General features: G+C 34.4%; 1 non-coding gene across 1 annotated transcript; it reads left to right on the top strand.

Annotated features, from left to right (window-relative positions):
* Window positions 1–6,135: 6,135 nt before the first annotated feature.
* Window positions 6,136–6,242, top strand: LOC128282423 (small nucleolar RNA R71). Its single transcript, XR_008272693.1, has one exon. It is a non-coding gene; the product is annotated as a small nucleolar RNA R71 (small nucleolar RNA).
* Window positions 6,243–18,156: the final 11,914 nt, after the last annotated feature.

Here is an 18,156-nt window from a genome sequence, read left to right as displayed (position 1 = left end):
TGTGTTTTAACACGAGCCCTTAAGAAAAGTGAAGTGATTAATGATGGGAAATAAGCACTTACTGTCTTCTTTTTAGCACAGTCATACTTTCTTTGCTACTGGTTTTAGGTATTCCCGTCGGCAAGAATGGCTCCCATACTTTCTTATAATCCATTAGGATCCTACATTTGTTACAACATCAAGCACTTGTTGAAGAAAATCCCAATTGATGTTGTTCATCAAAGGGTAGTACTCATCTTGTTCAACATCAGGTAAGTTAAACAAATCATTGATGGAGTTAGAGGTAAGAGGTACCTTTTTCTTCCGAATGATGACCTGAGTGGCATCTTGTGTGGTCAAACTTGCATAGAACTCTCGAACTAGTTCATCATCGGGAAGTGAACGAGCATTACAAAATCGTTCCCACTTGAGAGCATTGATTGTCTTTCTAATTGGCACAGGGACAACCATCAAATCATTACCTTTCAAGTTAAAACCTTTTTTCTGGCATCATAAGTTGATGCTTGAAAATTGAATCAAATCTCTCTTTCATCGATCACAATCGAGTTTTTAGGAGTAGTTATTGATGATCTAGTTCTTTTGCGTAACATGGTATTTTCCCGAAAATTCGGCAAAGTTCTTCTTACAGGGGAAAAAGAGAAATCAGCAAGTGGGTAGGACTTGCAAACCTTGTGACGGCGAAGAGGTTGCAGAGGCGAAGGTAACGTGCGGTAGCAATAGTGGTGTGCAGTGGTGATAACGGCTACGTGCGATAGCGACGTTGATGCCACGACAATTTCTTTGTGGCAGCAATAGGATATTTCAGCAATTGGGAAAATAACTAGGCTTTTTTTCGATATTTGAGGTTGATGGCACAAGAGAAAAGTTTAGGGATTTTTTGGGGGTTTAAGCAAATTGCTTTGAGGGATATGAAAAATAGTAGAATGAAGAGGGGTTTATATAGGAAAATTTTAGGGCAACATGTAGCAAAAACTTAGCTACATTAGGGTTACTTGGGCAGCAAGCAATGAAAGTGGCGGCAATAGTGTGGAATTTTTCCTCGTTTTTGCTGTCTTGGGCCTCAAATTCAAACTGTATCTTACTAAAGAAACTGATTAGTACTTGGGCCAAATTTGACCCCCTTTATTAACATAAAAATTTAAAATTTAAACAAAACAAATGAAACTAAAAGAAATTTTAAATCTTAATTAGAAAATTTCTTCTCAATAAATTACATTAAATTAATTCCTAGGAAAGGTTGGAGGGGTCACAGCGATCCCGCTTAAGTTCCAATCTCCTTAGACAGAATTAATTAAATGTACTAAATTAAGAAAATAAATCCTAATTATTTATTTATTTACAAAACAAGTTTGTGAAAATTCATGGGTCTGTTAATTTGAACGAGGATTCAACTCGCTCAACTTCACTATCCCAATAATGTTTGAGACTTTGACCATTAACATTAAACGTGCCTCCGTGATTGTCGTATAATTCAACAGCTCTATAAGGATAAACTCGATAGATGGTATAAGGTCCTTTCCATCAGGATTTCAGCTTCCTAGTAAATAACTTCAACCTTGAATTGAACAATAAAACCTTTTGACCTTCTTTAAACTCGCGAGGTTGTATATGATTATCATGCCATCTTTTTTATCTTTCTTTACACATTTTGGCATTCTCATAGGAAAACAACCTCAACTCTTCCAACTCATCTAGTTGTAACATCCTTCTTTCACTAGCTTGCTTAAGGTCTAAGTTCAATTTCTTCAAAGCCTAGTGAGCTCTATGCCTTCCCAAAAACCAACCGATAAGGAGTCATTCCTAATGGTGTCTTAAATGCTATTCGATAGGCCCATAATGCATCATCGAGCCTTCGAGACCAATCTTTTCTGCTAGGGCATACTACCTTTTCAAGGATACCTTTGATCTCACATTTCACTCTTTCAACTTTCCCATTAGACTGAGGGTGATAAGTAGTAGCAATCTTGTGTTTCATATCATATTTTTCAAGCAACCACTTAAGCCATTTGTTTACAAAGTGAGAACCTTCATCACTAATAATAGCTATTGGTGTCCCAAATCGTGTAAACAGATGCTTATGTAGGAATCGTATGACTACCTTAGCATCATTTGTAGGGTATGCTTCAGCTTCAAACCACTTGGACACATAATCCACAACAATTAAGATGTATTTGTTCCCATATGAAGAATGAAACGGTCCTAAGAAGTCAATGCCCCATACGTCAAATAATTCAATCTCCAAAATGTTTGATAAGGGCATCTCATTCCTCTGTGATATGTTTTCGCTCCTTTGGCATCTATCACAGTTCTTCACATAAACATAAGCATCTTTAAATAGTGTAGGCCAAAAGAAACCTGCTTGCAAAATCTTTGTTGCGGTACGAAAGCCACCAAAGTGTCCTCTACTTGGAGATGAATGGCAATGATGTAAGATCTCAACAATCTCACTTTCAGCTACACACTTTCGGATTATATTATCTCCATACTGTTTAAACAAGAACGGGTCCTCCCAGAAATAATACCGACTTTCATGAAGGAATTTCTTTATTTGTTGGTATGTCAATTCTTAAGGAATTATTCCACATACAAGATAATTAGCAAAATCAACAAACCAAGGTGTTTCATGAATACGACTCACCCCAAATAAGTGCTTATCCGGGAAATTCTCATTGATAGGCACATTTGATCGAGTTACCTCAGCTTACTCTAACCTTGACAGATGATCAGCTACTTGATTTTCAACACCTTTTCTGTCTTGGATCTCAAGGTCAAATTCTTGGAGTAAAAGTATCCAACAAATTAGCCTCAATTTCGCATCTTTTTTCGTGATCAAGTATTTAATGGTCGCGTGGTTAGTAAATACTATAACTTTGGTACCTATAAGATATGAGCGGAATTTGTTAAAAGCAAAAACTATAGAAAATAGTTCCTTTTCAGTTACCTATAATTGAGTTGGGCTCCCGTCAAGGTTCTACTTGCATAGTAAATGGGGTGGAACACTTTATTCCTTCTTTCACCCATCACAGCTCTAACAGAGTAATCACTTGCATCGCACATCAACTCAAAAGGTGTGCTCCAATCGGGTTTAATGATTATTGGGGATGAGATTAACCGTTTTTTCAGCTCTTCAAAAGCTTCTAAACATGCTTTGTTGAAATCGAACATTGTATTTTTCTCTAACAACAAACACAGTGGTTTAGAAATTTTTGAAAAATCTTTGATAAACTTTCAGTAAAAACTGGCATGGCCTAAGAATCTTTTGACTCTTTTCACATCCATTAGGGCCGGTAATCTTTCAATTATGTCCACCTTTGCTTTGTTGATTTCAATTCCTTTCTTTGAAATTCTATGCCCTAAGACAATCCCTCCCTTAACCATAAAATGACATTTCTCCCAGTTAAGGACTAGATTCATCTCTTTGCATCTATTCAGTACCTTAGCTAAATTACTCAAACAAATATCATAAGTGTTACCAAAACCAAAAAAATCATCCATGAAAACCTCAACGAAATTTTCAACCATATCAGTGAATATTGCCATCATGCATCGTTGGAATGTTCCAGGTGCATTGCATAAACCAAAAGGCATTCGCCTAAAAACAAACGTACCGTACGGATAATTAAAGGTTGTTTTATATTGGTCTTTCGAAGCAACAACTATTTGGTTATATCCCGAATAACCATCTAAAAAATAATAGAATTCATTACCTGCCAGTCGATCTAACATCTGATCCATAAAAGGTAATGGAAAATGGTCCTTCCGAGTGGCTTTATTCAACTATCTACAGTCAACACAAATTCTCCAACCAGTAACAGTTCTTGTTGGGATCAATTCGTTATGCTCATTCTCAACAATCGTAATTCCTCTTTTATTCGACACACACTGTACCGGACTTAACCACGAACTATCTGAAGTAGGATAGATGATTTCTGCATCTAGCCATTTTGATCACTTCCTTTCTCACAACTTCCTTCATAATAGGATTAATCCTCCTTTGCCTATCAATTCGAGATTTTTCACCTTCCTCTAGAATAATTTTGTGCAATCAAAATGAAGGGCTTATACCTCGAATATCAGCTATAGTCCAATCGATTGCTTTCTTAAATTTCTTTAGAATAGAAATTAATTGCTCCTCTTGATCTTTTGTCAGTTCGGCTGAAATAATCACAGGAAAAGTAGAACAATTACCTAAGTAAATGTATTTCAAATAGGATTCGTTCGAGTGTAGGTGGTTCTTCGATTGACAATTTGGGTAGCACAAATTCTCTGACTTCCAACTCCAACGGTTCAAACCGTGTGGATTGAATAAAATTCCTTGGGTTGGCTTCCATCACAGCCGTGTTTTCTTCACCTTCTTCATCCTCCAAAGGGTCAAACCCTAAGGCTTTCTCCAATAGATCTTCTTCAAGATGGCTTTCCATAGAAATCAAGATTTATTTCTTCCATAATTGAACACTCTTCTGTCAGATCAGGAAATTTCATTGCTTTAAGAATGTTAAAAGTTACCTAATCGTCTTAAACTTGCATGGTGAGTTCGCCTTTCTACACATCAATTAACGTTCTTCCCGTGGCTAGGAAAGGTCTCCCAAAGATAATTGGCACTTCCTTATTTGCTTCAAAATCGAGAATAATAAAATCAACAAGAAAGATAAATTTATTGACTCTTACAAAAACATCCTCGATCTTTCCTTCAGGGTGTGCTAAAGATCAATCTGCTAGTTGGAGCATCACAGTTGTAGGTCTTACTTCTCCTATCCCTAGCATCTTGAAAATAGACTTAGGCATAAAGTTCATACTTGATACTAAGTCACACAAAGCTTTACCACAATAAGATTCACCAATGTTACAGGGTATCGTAAAGCTTCCTGGATCCTTCAATTTCGGTGGTAGCTTGTTCTGCAGGAACGCACTCTACTCCTTTTCCAGAGCGACAGTCTTATACTCACTCAATCATTTCTTCTTGGATAGTATATCCTTTATAAACTTCACATAATTCGGCATTTGTTCTAAAGCCTCCACCAATGGAATATTGATATGTAATTGCTTCAGAACATCCAAAAACTTCTTGAATTGCACCTCTTGTTTTTGCTTATGTTCCTACAATCTTTGTGGATATGGAGGTGATGGAACTTTCGGTTGGTCCAGACAACTCTTCTGAGTAGGTAAATCTGCATCCAAAGAAGATGTTAAAGTATCTAAATTCACTAAGTTAGGATTTACCTTGTCAGTCTTTGCAGATTCTAACTCTTTTGGTGTAGGGACTTCAACAGCTGGTTGACTTTCCCCCTTTTCAACAGGCTCATCTTCAACATTAATCAATCGAGGTTCCAAAATTTTACCACTTTGTAATGCCACCACCTTGATATGTTCTTTACCCAAATTTCTTGGAGTCTTAGTATCGCTTGGCAAGTTCCTTGTGGTCTATTACGAAGTTCTGTAGCTAACTCACCCATTTGGTTTTCCAAATTTTTCAGTGTTGCTGCTTGACCACTTTGGATCAAAGCGTCATTCTTTTCCATGTATGCTTTCAACAAGTTCTCTAAACTATTTGATGATTCAGCTTGAGGTGGTTTTGGAGCTTGCTTATTAAATCCCTGAGATTGGTTGGGTCTTTGCTACATAAAGTTGTTTTTTGGTCTATTTCCTTAGTTGCTCCAAGAAAAGTTAGGGTGAAAACGCCATGAAGAATTATAGAAGTTGGACTGGGGTCCTTGCCCACTCCTATTTTAATGTTGGTTCCCCACATAGTATACTGACTCGCGATTCAATGGGAAATTCTTGAAAGAATGACCTTCCTCACAATACACACAGGAAACTACTTCAAACGGACTTGGTGGCTGAGCTACAAAATTATTAGCACCATTAGCGGTAAACTGCTTTAACATAGGGGAAATAGATGATACCTGAGTTGATAACGAAGTGAGAGCATCAACTTCGTGAACTCCAGCTACACATCTTCCTGAAACTGTTTGATTTGTTGGCCATTGATAGTTGTTGCTCGCGATCCTCTCGATGATCTTATAAGCCTCATTATAATACTTAGACAAAATTGCACCATTTGCAGAAGCATCTACCATCAATCTTGTATGTGCATTGAGACCATTATAGAATGTCTCCAACTGGATACAATGAGGAATCCCATGATGAGGACACTTAGGAAGTAACTCCTTGAATTGCTTCCAAGCCTCATACAAAGACTCATCATCCTATTGTTGGAAAGCTGTGATCTCGTTCCTCAACTTAGCATTTTTGCTAGGTGGGAAATACTTAACCAAAAATCTCTCTGCTAATTCTTTCCATATATAGAACATGGTGGCAATGGATTGAGCCATGCTCGTGCTCGATTTTGCAACGAGTATAGAAACAACTTCAACCTCAGTGCGTCTTCAATCACACCGGCTATCTTGAATGAGTTACTCACCTCCATAAACAATCGAAGGCGGAGATGTGGATCTTCCGTGGGCATACAACTAAATTGGCCCACCGTTTGTAGCATTTGAAACATCACTGGTTTTAATTCGAATTGGGTTGCCTCAATATTTGGCCTTCTAATTCCTGGATTTAACTCATTGAAAAGCAGCACAGCATATTGTCTGATGCATCGATCCTTATCATCGGCAATAAGGATAGGATTTCGTACATGTTCGGCTTCATTACCTCGGTCTTGATTTTGATTTCCAAGGCCTATCTCATTCTATCTCTAAGCTATTCGTTCACATCTTCTTTGTGTAAAAGTTCGCTCGATTTCAAGGTCTACTGGGAGTAAACCGACAATCCAATCTATGCTCATAAACACCTAGAATGGAAATTACAAAATTAAAAAGAATAAGTTGGTACTGTTAGATATAACCAAATTGAAACTAAATAATTTCACAAAAAAATGACTATGGAAACAATTGACAATCCCCGGAAGCGATTCCAAAAACTTGTAACACTCGGGTTTGTGCAAGTGTACATAGTCGTTATCAAGTAATAAGTATCGAGTTATCTTCTCCACAGAGATTGTATTTGTGCTAAGTCACTTAATTTGTAGAAGTGTATTAACAATTTGATAAACAAAAACAATATAATTGAGAAGTGATGAAAAATTAAGTATATGAAACTAAATGCAATGATCCCTAATACAATTTATCCTAAGTATGCAAACTATATGAATGAGATAGATTTTAGCAGAATTAACACAATAAGCAACAATTATAACAGAAATAAGTAAGGACAATTACTTTAATTAAACTCAAATTACTATCAACATGCTTATCAATATTCGAAAAAACATTCCATGACTGTAACATCCTGAATTTGGGGCCTAGAAGAGTTGGGTTTTGAGTGCAGGATTGAATAGAAGAAAACCTGAATAATTAGGAAGTTTTAAATATTATCGTTTAGAAAAAAAAATTATTTTATTAAATTACCACTAGAAAATTTTTCTTGTATTTATTATTACGGATATTTTAAATTTTTATGAAATTTTAATTAGTATTATGAGATAAAATTATTATTATTAGAAAAATATTACTGTATGTATGTTTGAAAATTTTATGAAAATTATTATTATTTCTTGTATTATTGATATTTGAAATTTTTATTATTAGATATATTTATAAAATTATTATTATTATTGGAAAGGAAAAAATATATTAGTTGTAGCATACGATTTTCGGGATTTTTTGGGTTTTGTGATTTTTAGTAAATCTTGAAATTTTCATGTTCTAAATATTGGAATTATGTTTAAATGTGTTAGTAGACCTTTAGAAGGCCCAAGACTAAGCTAAACACGGTAAAATATCAAGGTGGGATTTTTAAGTGAATAAGAGATTTGGTTAAGTGGGCTTTTAAGAAGAACTGCGTAAGTTATGAGACAAATAAGGCCTTGGTAAAGTGGCAAGGTGGCGCCACTAAGTTCCTAAAAAGTGGCGCTGGGAAGGAATTGGAGGTCCAGGTTCAAGTTGTAAGGTAGGCATATTGTTTTTCTTTTAATTTTTAGGCATGTACTAGGCATGTGATCACATAAGTAAATTTCGACAAGGGCCTTAGAGAGATGGGCCGATTGCTCTAATTTAATATTAGGGTTAGGTTCTTTTCTTTTCTATCTTGGAGAATTAGGGTTAGCCACCTGAAAGCTTTCTTTCATCTTTTCTGAATTCTCACAAAAGCCGAAAACACAAGTCTATTTCTCATTGTGCCGAATTTTCTTCTTCTCTTTTCCTTCATGTTTTCTCTTCCTTTATGCTTCTCCTTCTAGCCGAAACCTTCTGACCATCTTATTCACCTTCTTTGTCGATCCCATCTTCCATTAAACCTTCATCACCAATCGCCATTAAAAGGCCGAAATCCTGAAAACTCACTACTTGTGCCGATTTCTCCAAAGCCAAATCCTTCAGTATTTTTGTTCCTTGTGATCAACATTCATCTTCTCTAAACCCTTAATATTTGTCGGCAACGTTACTCCAAGGTTATAGCCTCATACCATCATCTTCTTCATCACCTAAAAAGCCGAAATACCATAGATTTAGGGACTTATAGCCGAAACTTCAGATCTTCTAGATTTGAGTTCTACCATCGTTTAGAGGATAAATCTGCATTAGATCTGCGTAGAAATCAAAGAGGAACAAGTGGTAATTGCTCATCACTTCAGATCTAGTCTTATTTTACAACTTCGAAAAAGTCGAAATCCCTAAAATCTAGGGAGGCTGTCGATTTGGGCATATGGCCTTAAGGGATTGTAACTGATGTTTTCTTTCAGTGACTAGAGTCTTCTTAAGCGCTGAATTAAAGGCGTGGTTCATTGGAGCAATCAGATTCGGAGCTAGCTATCGATTTTGGCAAAAAGGTAAGGTTTCGAAGGCTTTTTAGGGATATGGTTCGATCATAGATAAGTAAGTTTTGGGGGTTTAGTGATTATGGTTTGTAAATAAGAACTATGCTAATCAATTGTAGGACATCGGAAGTGATCTCAGTAGCAGTCGTCACGAATCAGGTGTGTACCGAACACCCTTTCTTAGTTCAATTCGGCAAAAGCCGAAATGCCGAAATTTCGGCATTTCATGGTCATGTGAGTATGCGAATGCTCTCAAGTCATAGAGTAATTGTTAGATCTGGCACCGCAAGGTAGTAAGCACGTTCGCGTGACGTTTTAGCGTATTTCAGAAAAAAGGGGCTCGATGGGCCAAAACTGGGCCAAATGGGCTTACGGCCCAATATGGGCAAGAGGTGGGCAAAGTAGCCTGTCAGTTAGGTGGGAGAATCAAATTGCATAAACCGATAAAAATTACTGAATTAGCTTGTGTAGTAGCGTAGATCACGAAATTACCCTAAAGAGCAAAATTATGAAATCACCCTAAAGAGCAAAATTACCAAATTACCCTAAATAGCAAAATTACCAATATACCCCTAGGGTTTAAATTGGTGAATCGCATGATTGATTACTACCGTATTTTGCATGATATGCATTTATTAATATCATTGCATGGGATTGGGGTATTAATGGAGGAAGTCTGAAAGTGGTTCAACCACGTCTTGGAAGCTTTGCCTCAATCGACTAAAATTTGAGTGCGTTCTTTGCAACAAAGGTGTGTAATTTGGGTGGGTTGAGATATTCCCCACATGGTGTGTAGGGTTGGTATGGGGCGGTGTAGCGGTTGGTGGGTTGAGTAGTCTCCCGGATGGGCTTGCATTCATTATTCTTGTTGTTACTCATGTTATCGAACGGGCCTATGGGCCACTTTGTTATGTAAAAGGGCTAAGGCCTTGCTCATCAGATTCGAAAAGGGCTTGACCTCTGTGTATCAAGTTATCTGAATAGGCTCAGCCCAATGGGCTCGAGCTGAATTGGGCTTTGGATGGTTTCAGATACACCTGAGTTTTCCCAAACTCATCCCTTCCTCTTCCATCCTTGCGGTGAGCCCTAGAATTGGTGGACTTGGAGTCAGGGATTCAAAGTGGCCATGAAGATTGATTGCCGATTTTAAATAAGTTTAGCATTTAATTTGGATTATTTTATTATGTTTAAAGTTGTAATAAGGTCGCTCTTTTTAATTACTTATATTTTGGGGATTATTAAACTGGCTAGCACTAGGGTTCGTTTTATAAAATCTACTTGTTTTAAAAGGATCACGATGACGCCGCAAAGTTTCCATAAAGTAAATGTTTTCCCAAGAAAAATAAATATTTTAAGCAAACGATTTGCAACCTTAATCATTTTCTTAAGTGGTCATAATCAAACGGTTTTCTCAAAATTATATGAGATGTTAGAGTGTGGCAATGGCGGTGTGCATGTCTAGGATTGGATCCAAGAGAGCTTGGTACTTAAGCGGTCGACGGACTCACCTCCTCTTCTTCCTGGTTTTCCTACAGTGCGCAGCTTCCATTCACTTTAACTTACTTTTAAAAGTGTCTTTTACAACACCAACTCAGCTTTTCCAAACTAAGTGTTTTGAACGCATCAATGTGGCGCATCAGATCCGGTCATAACATCCAGGCCGGGTTTGGGGTGTTACAATGACAACTCAATCTTTCATGAGTTTGGAAACCGCGTTAGGTTCTTTCGGAATCCTTTACTTAGTAAATACGTAATTTACTGATCCTTATTTACTAAAGGTTTCTTAGTATTCGTATGAGGTAACAGGGACGTATTAGGTTTGAAATAGTTTAATCACACAAATCTAAAAACTATGCAGATAACAGAGCCTGGTTAGGGATGTTATGCAACCTACAATTTAATCGGGTTAGGATCTAAATTGAGCATGCACATTTCAATTATACGTCCATTAACCATTGTCTGGTTAGGATCGCTCAGTTAATTTAGGTGCATTTCAATCATGTATAAACGAAATACAGACTTGATTTTAATTGAAAACATGATCGATTGAGGCACAAATATTATAAGCATGAATCAAATAATTATTATTAAACCAAAGTAATCATCCTAGCTTAAATAAAATTAAGCTGTCATTGTTCTAAACAAGAATAAAGAACACATAGCAAACATTCTTGAATTAAATTAAAGTAATAAAGATTAAACCCAATTCAGAGTTGCTGTCACCCAAGACTCTGACTGATGAGGGCTCCTTCGTTCCTTTACTTTTCTCCTTTGCTAATGGCTCTCTGAGGTGGCTGACCTAAGGTTCTTTAAGAGGCTAATTTGCTCAAAATCTTTATGCAAAGATGATGATAGGCATGAGGGCTAAGAAAGGTAAGAGAATTGAGAGAGGAGAGAATGATGAATGAATGAGAGATGAACGAGGGATGAGGGATGATAGAAAAAGTGAGAAAGGGGCTCTTATTTATAAATGAGGCATGGGAGCTAGTTTTCTAAAAATAGGAGTGTCCATTTTTCAAAACTCCTTCCAAGGGTGGCTGGCTAGGAATTGAGGGAATGTGGCTGATTTTGCTTGATTCTTGGTCAATTTGAGTGCCACAACAACTCAGGACTAAGACTCGGTCACCAGCAAATCTTCGGGCAAATCTCTAATTTCTTCAACTCTTTAAGGACCTTGTGTAATTAAACTAAAAGATGGTTTATGAACCTCCATATTTAGCTGAATTTTGGGTAGACTTGGCCTTCCATTTGGACGGTTTTGTAATCAAATTAAAGCTCTCAGACCTGTCCAAAAATAAATCAATAAGTTAGAGGACCAAAGAATTAAATTTTACCAACTTAATTAATTTAATTAAAACCCAAATTATCAATGAAATATTTTAAAATGAATTATTAAATATAATTTTATATTTTTATTATTTAATTTAATCATGCATGGCCCACTTTATGTCATAAAAATATAATATGCTCAATTTAGTATAAAATAAGCCATTTTATGCATGAAAACTATATAATAAAGATTAAATTCATATTTTAATAATTTCTATGTCCTGTTTTCATATTTTTCACATATTTCATTAATTTATTAAACAAATACTTGGTTTTAACAACAAATTTAAGGAAAAAGGTGATAATTTATATAGGAAAAATCCTATATATTTTTCAGTTTACAGGTAGCCAAGAAATTACATGCATTTCATTATACGAGACTTAGGACTAAATTGTAAATATTGTGAAAGGTTAGGAGCAAAATAGTCATTTTACCCGAGGTGAGTTTTAGGCCTAAAACAAAAAAATGTAATGTATTAATAATCTAATTTTATTGATATAGAGCCCGAGGAACCAATCTCGGAGGTCGACTGTGGAAACTGAAAAGTTTCAGAATAACCGAAATACGAAATCGAAGCAATTACTAGGTAAGTTCGTATAACCCGAAGTAAACTCTTACTATACTTGAGTATGCATATTCTTGAATGTATGAGAATTTAGATATTCATTGCATGATAATCCATGAAATGTGGTAGTGTAATTGAAAAGATGATAAATGTCCTGGTTGAAATAGAAAGGGAAATCTGATGGATAAATTATGGCTTACATGACATGAAATCCTGCATGTGTTGTAGAAAAGGATTTAGCCCAGACAAGTAATTCGATGATCTCAAAAATAGAAAGGATCTGGCCCAGACGAGTGTTCCTTGAGTGATCGAGCCTCCCGATGAATATGGGTGTATTAAGGATTTAGCCCAAATGGGTAATCCGAATGAGGATTGAATTTAGCCTGGATTGGCAATTCAGATTCGAGCTTATGAGAGTAATTATCGTTAAAGGGGATTTAGCTTGGACTGGTAATCCCGACATTGCTCTATGAGTTATTACTAAGAGGGATTTAGCTTGGACCGGTAATCTCGCCATAAGATGTAAGGTTCGCGGGAGTGCGTACTTGAGATGATCACTTGTATGACTTGACGATAATTGGACTATGCATCGAGATTTTTGAGAAATTCAACGGGACTAACATGAGAAAAAAAGAATGGAAACATTGAATTGATGAGCTTATCTAAGACTAATGACATGATGCATTGTTATGAGACTAACTTGATGATTGAGTGCTGTGATAGGGAAACTATTTCATACTTGTTGGAATTATTGCCTAACTATGGTTGTATGCTAATTTACTGGTAAGTTTACTTTTTAGTTAACCGGACTTACTAAGCATATAAATGCTTACCCCCTTCTCTTTTCCCTGTCTTACAGAACTCGTGGACTTGTGAAGATTGGAAGATAGTTGGAGAATCAACACACTATTGACTTGTCCCGCTTTGGTATATAGATACTTCTATTTTATTTAATGGCATGTATAGGGTTTTTGGTCATTTTGTTATATGTGTCATTTGGCTAGCCAATGTAATGGCTTAAATGGTATACTTATTCTTTTGTATATGGCCTTGAGATATGGCTCATATTGATGTAGGTTATAAACCTACTAATGATGCATGTTTATGTTTAAATGTCCCACGAGATATGATGATGAAATTTATCATGGTTGGATGCTTGAAATGGAACCTAATAATTTGAGAGTGGGCATAACATATAATGGTATATGGTTATAATATGGCCTAAGTATAAAATGCATAATGTGTTATGTTAATTCTTTGATACGAAAAGGATAATTTAGCATGTACTAAACCGATGAGATGAGGTTAACATACAATGAGTTATGTCAAGGTTGTTTGAGAGTATAATTAGGCCATGTTAAATACCATTGAAGTCTCTGAGTGTGTATGGATGATAGTGGGTGACCAAAGGCTTGGAAAAATAGCCCTAGAAAGGTCTACACGGGTAGACACATGGGCATGTGTCTAGGCCGTGTGTGACACACAGACAGCCCCATGGACATGTTGCCCTCTGTACTTAAAATTTTAGGTCTGTTTGCATGGTACTAAACACACAGGTAGAGACATGGTCGTGTGTCTCAACCATGTGGAGGATATCGCCTAGCACACGGACGTGTGCCTTGGCCGTGTGCCTTAAAATGAATGACGACATCATAAACAAAAGGTCTGGGTTTTTTGACACGGGCGTGTCTAGACCGTGTGAGGGACACAGGCTTGTGCTTGGCTGTGTGAAAACCCCTGGAGGTTCGAAATGAAAAATAAAATTTGATAATTCAACATGGGTGGGACACACGGGTGTGTCCTTAAGCACACAGACATGTGCTTTGCCTCTACACGGGCGTGTGCTTTGCCTCCGCACAGAAGTGTGAGGCATAACCCTAGTAATTTTACTAAAATTTTATATAGTTTTCGGTTAAGTCCCGGATCACTTTTAATGTATGTTTTGGACCTTGTAGGTCCATAATCGGGACACTATGATATGGTTTTGTCGGTTTTAAATTAGAATGAAATTTTATAACCATTATTTTTTGAAAGTATCCGAGTATGTGTCTGGTAACGCCTTGTACCTTGTCCCAGTTTCGGGTACGGGTAAGGGGTGTTTCAAATATTGATGATACTTTGAGCTACAAATTTAGATATTTTTTATGTTGAATTTTGAGGTTATAGATGCATGTTGAATTGGTATGTGTATGGTTGCGTTAAATGCCTTGTTTTGCTGTGAATTTTGGTGTTTTTTTGCAAAGATATCGATAACTAGTATGAGAAATATCAATACCTGAGAGTGTGTATCAATGCCTACGTGATTTGTTTGGGGATTTTTGTTAAGTGGTCTTTAAGCAGGCTTCTAACTTTTAATAATATTGTTTAATGTATATTTAGTAATTTTAACATTGCCTTGGGTATTTTAGACTTAAAATTCGTACAATTAATTAATTTTAATGAGACGTGGTGTAACGTGCGATGGTGTGACATTGGTGTAGCATCATGTTACTCAGGCTCAATGAATAGGGTGAGTATGAGGTCTTACATGCCAGGCAACCTGGGATGACTTAATTCGTGGTATAACCATATATTTGATCCGATGGCTTGTCCATACTGTTTGATTCTGGCAACTTGACTGCGTAATTCTGAAAAGTGACATATGCTCACTTATAAGTGTGTAAGGTTGGATGGGTACTCGTTACCCTATTTTGTGTAATTGGTGGGGCGGAGTTTGTATGTAACGGATGGGGCTAGGATATGTTTCTGTGTTGGTATTTGCATCTGTAATTGTATTTGCATCTAGTTCTATATATAAAATTGTATCCGTATCTAAAACAAAGATTACATATGTATTTGAATTGCATTTGTTTTTGTAACTGTTACTGTATTTGATTTTGTTCTGTTTGTTTGGGTTGAGTTGCACACTGAGCTTATAAGCTCACCCAATTATTCTGACTTTTCAGGTAATCAATAGAATTAGGATTGGGCAACATATGGAAACTTGGACTGATTTTCTCGCATAAGATGGCTTGATTTATTAAACATTGAAATTTTTTGAACTTTTGAATTTGTGGATAAATTTTTGGGTTTAATTTTGGATTTTGTTATTCAGTTTATGTTTCTGCACACAATTTCTACCAATTTAAATAAATGTTTGATTTTCAAAATTAACAAGCTAAGTCTTTTCGCTACAAATTTGATATGAGTTTTACAAAGGTTAATAATGAAAGTTTTTGAATATGCTCATTTGGCAAAATTATACGTTTTCACTTACAGAAAACACGGTTTACAAGTTATCAACTTCGAAATTTCTGCTATAAAATTAAGTGACAAATTAAGTGCTTTTTTGTAAAATAAATAAGTTATGCACATGTGATTTTCTAAATAACATGTAAGAGTATTGTGAAAAGTAGCATTTGTTAATCACATGATTTTTAAAGCTAGATTTTAAATTTTGGATTTAAACAAACTAATGTAATTCAAAACTTGAATTGTGGTTTTTGGGTTCAAAATTGTTTTAATTCAGATTTTGGAATTCTGATTAAACTTTGATACTTGAACTTATGAAAAAGAGAATCTGAGTCTCCGGCATCAATCGAAATAAGTTACTTATACTCCAGTTACTTATACTTTAGATACTTTAGTTAGACTGATAAACTTTAGAAATTATAGAATAAAACCTTCTTTGCTTTAAGATAACTATGCACTTTTGCTAAACACTAGACTTAGGATTTCTAATAACCTAAGCTAAACTTTAGACTTCTAAACTATTGATAAGTAAAATGAGTTCATGTGGTTCACATGGTCATGGTACGCGAAGTTTGGTGGTCATCGTTAGGAGGCTTAAATTGAGTCCTTCTTTATGGGAAATGTGCTCAATTTGGAAATGAGTGAGACTATAGTGATGCTTTTCTTGGTTCCGAAAAATACAATTCTTCTAGATAAAGTTGATCCAAAAAATGGTTGTTCTAAACATAAGTATTCTTGAAAAGCCATTATTCTAAATAATAGTTGTTTTGAACTTTAGTTGTTCTCAAATAACAATATTGGATGACAATTATTCTAACTAAAGTCCTATCTTGAACATAGCTATTCTGGACATAGTTATTCTCCGAGCAGCAACTATTCTAAACAAGAGTTGTTGCTCCAAAAGAGATGCGCTTGGTAACAAAATTCCTGAAATATAATATTTTTATTTCAAAGAAAAGATAAAACATTAGTAACTAAAATTGAGTATCTACGACATCTATAGCTAACATATCTTTTTCTTTGCCCTTAATTTATATATTTCCTTCTTGTTTTTGCTTTGTAAAAATTTGATTCCAAAATTTCAATTCAAAATGAAGTTTTAAATAATTTATTTTTATGGGTTTGATAATAAAAGTTGAAAAACATTTAACTAATTTATTTAATTGCAAGCATGAACAAAAAAAATTTATAAGTTACATATCACTTTGTAAAGAATACATTTCTTGAATAATTAATTTATTGTTTTATCTTAAAAATATGTTATCTTTTAAAAAAATGATAATAATTTAAATTAGCTACTTTATTATAGGTTATTTGTTATCAAAAATATATTTTTTTCTACTTTTAAATTAAAATTTAACTTATTTAGATATTTTACTTTTTAAAATTTATATTTATTAAACAATATATTTATATTCAAGACTGAACTTTTGGTAAATACCAAACCATCTTTTACAATTCAAATTCAACAGATTTTGAAATATATAGTAAAAATTAAGTATTTAATTTTTAATCCCTTAATTTTTTCAATTAATGTATTAAAACAATTTTGTTCAATCACTCACAACAAAGTTTAATATTGATTTAATTGTATAAATGTAACTTTGATTTTAATTTAAGTTTATATTTTGATAAATAAGACTATCTTTATATTGTAAGTAAATGTAAATTAGTTTTACATATATCACAACACTAGTTGTTTGTACAATATATTAAAATGAAAAATTCATCTTTTCAATTCCATAAAATTCACATATCAATATGAAGGCTCATGTGTAATTTTGTAATTTATTTTATAATTTTAATACTTTTTATTATATAAGTTTTAAATTATTCATATATTCATATTATCTTATATATTTTTATAAATTCTAATCCAAACTTGAAAATCCAACCTAGTCAATCAGAATCTAAATAGGGCCTAACTTGATTTGACCCCCAAAAGTCAAGAATCCAAACTCGTCCAATCGTAACTTAAATTGACATGAACTTGAAATGACTAAATAAGTAACCATATTTATCTAAATTTGAAGTAATTTAAACACTTAATAATCCAATACCAAATGAAAAAAAATGTTTTACAAAGATGAATTAATCAATTCAAATTAACCAAATTAAAACAAATTTGACTTGTCCAATGAAATCCAATTTCTTATCCTATTTTTAATATTTATACAAGTTGTCAATATATATTTATAAACTCTCGAATATGAAGAAAAACAACATAATACAAATATATGATTGAAAACATAGAGTAATACCATAAAATGAATTAGTAAAATGTACTAATAAAAAATTATATTATGTTGAATAGAAAAATAATATGAATACCAACCAAACACACATCAAACATATAGTTTTGATACAACAGAATTTTAAAAAAAGTCATAACAAGTCTAGTTTTACCATACCGTAATTATCCCTCATTTGTTTTAATCCCTTCAGTAACTTGTCTCAAAAATAATAACGCAGATTCCTAGATTGAATTATAACATGCGCTAGAGATAGCTTTTATGTATTTTCACTAGAAATCTTATTCTAAAAATTGTCAAGTAAGATCTAATCTAACTTAAGAGCTTCTTTTTTCCATTAAAGAAAATAAGCTTCAAGCATAAAAAAATTTAAAAGATAAAAATAAAAACTCTTTAAATTATATGAGTAACATAACTCTTAATTCAAACAACAAACATAATGTTTGAATGCTAAAAAAGG

Source organism: Gossypium arboreum, chromosome 1 (assembly GCF_025698485.1).
Source record: "Gossypium arboreum isolate Shixiya-1 chromosome 1, ASM2569848v2, whole genome shotgun sequence".
NCBI lineage: Eukaryota > Viridiplantae > Streptophyta > Magnoliopsida > Malvales > Malvaceae > Gossypium > Gossypium arboreum.
This window is presented reverse-complemented; position numbering and strand designations above follow the sequence as displayed.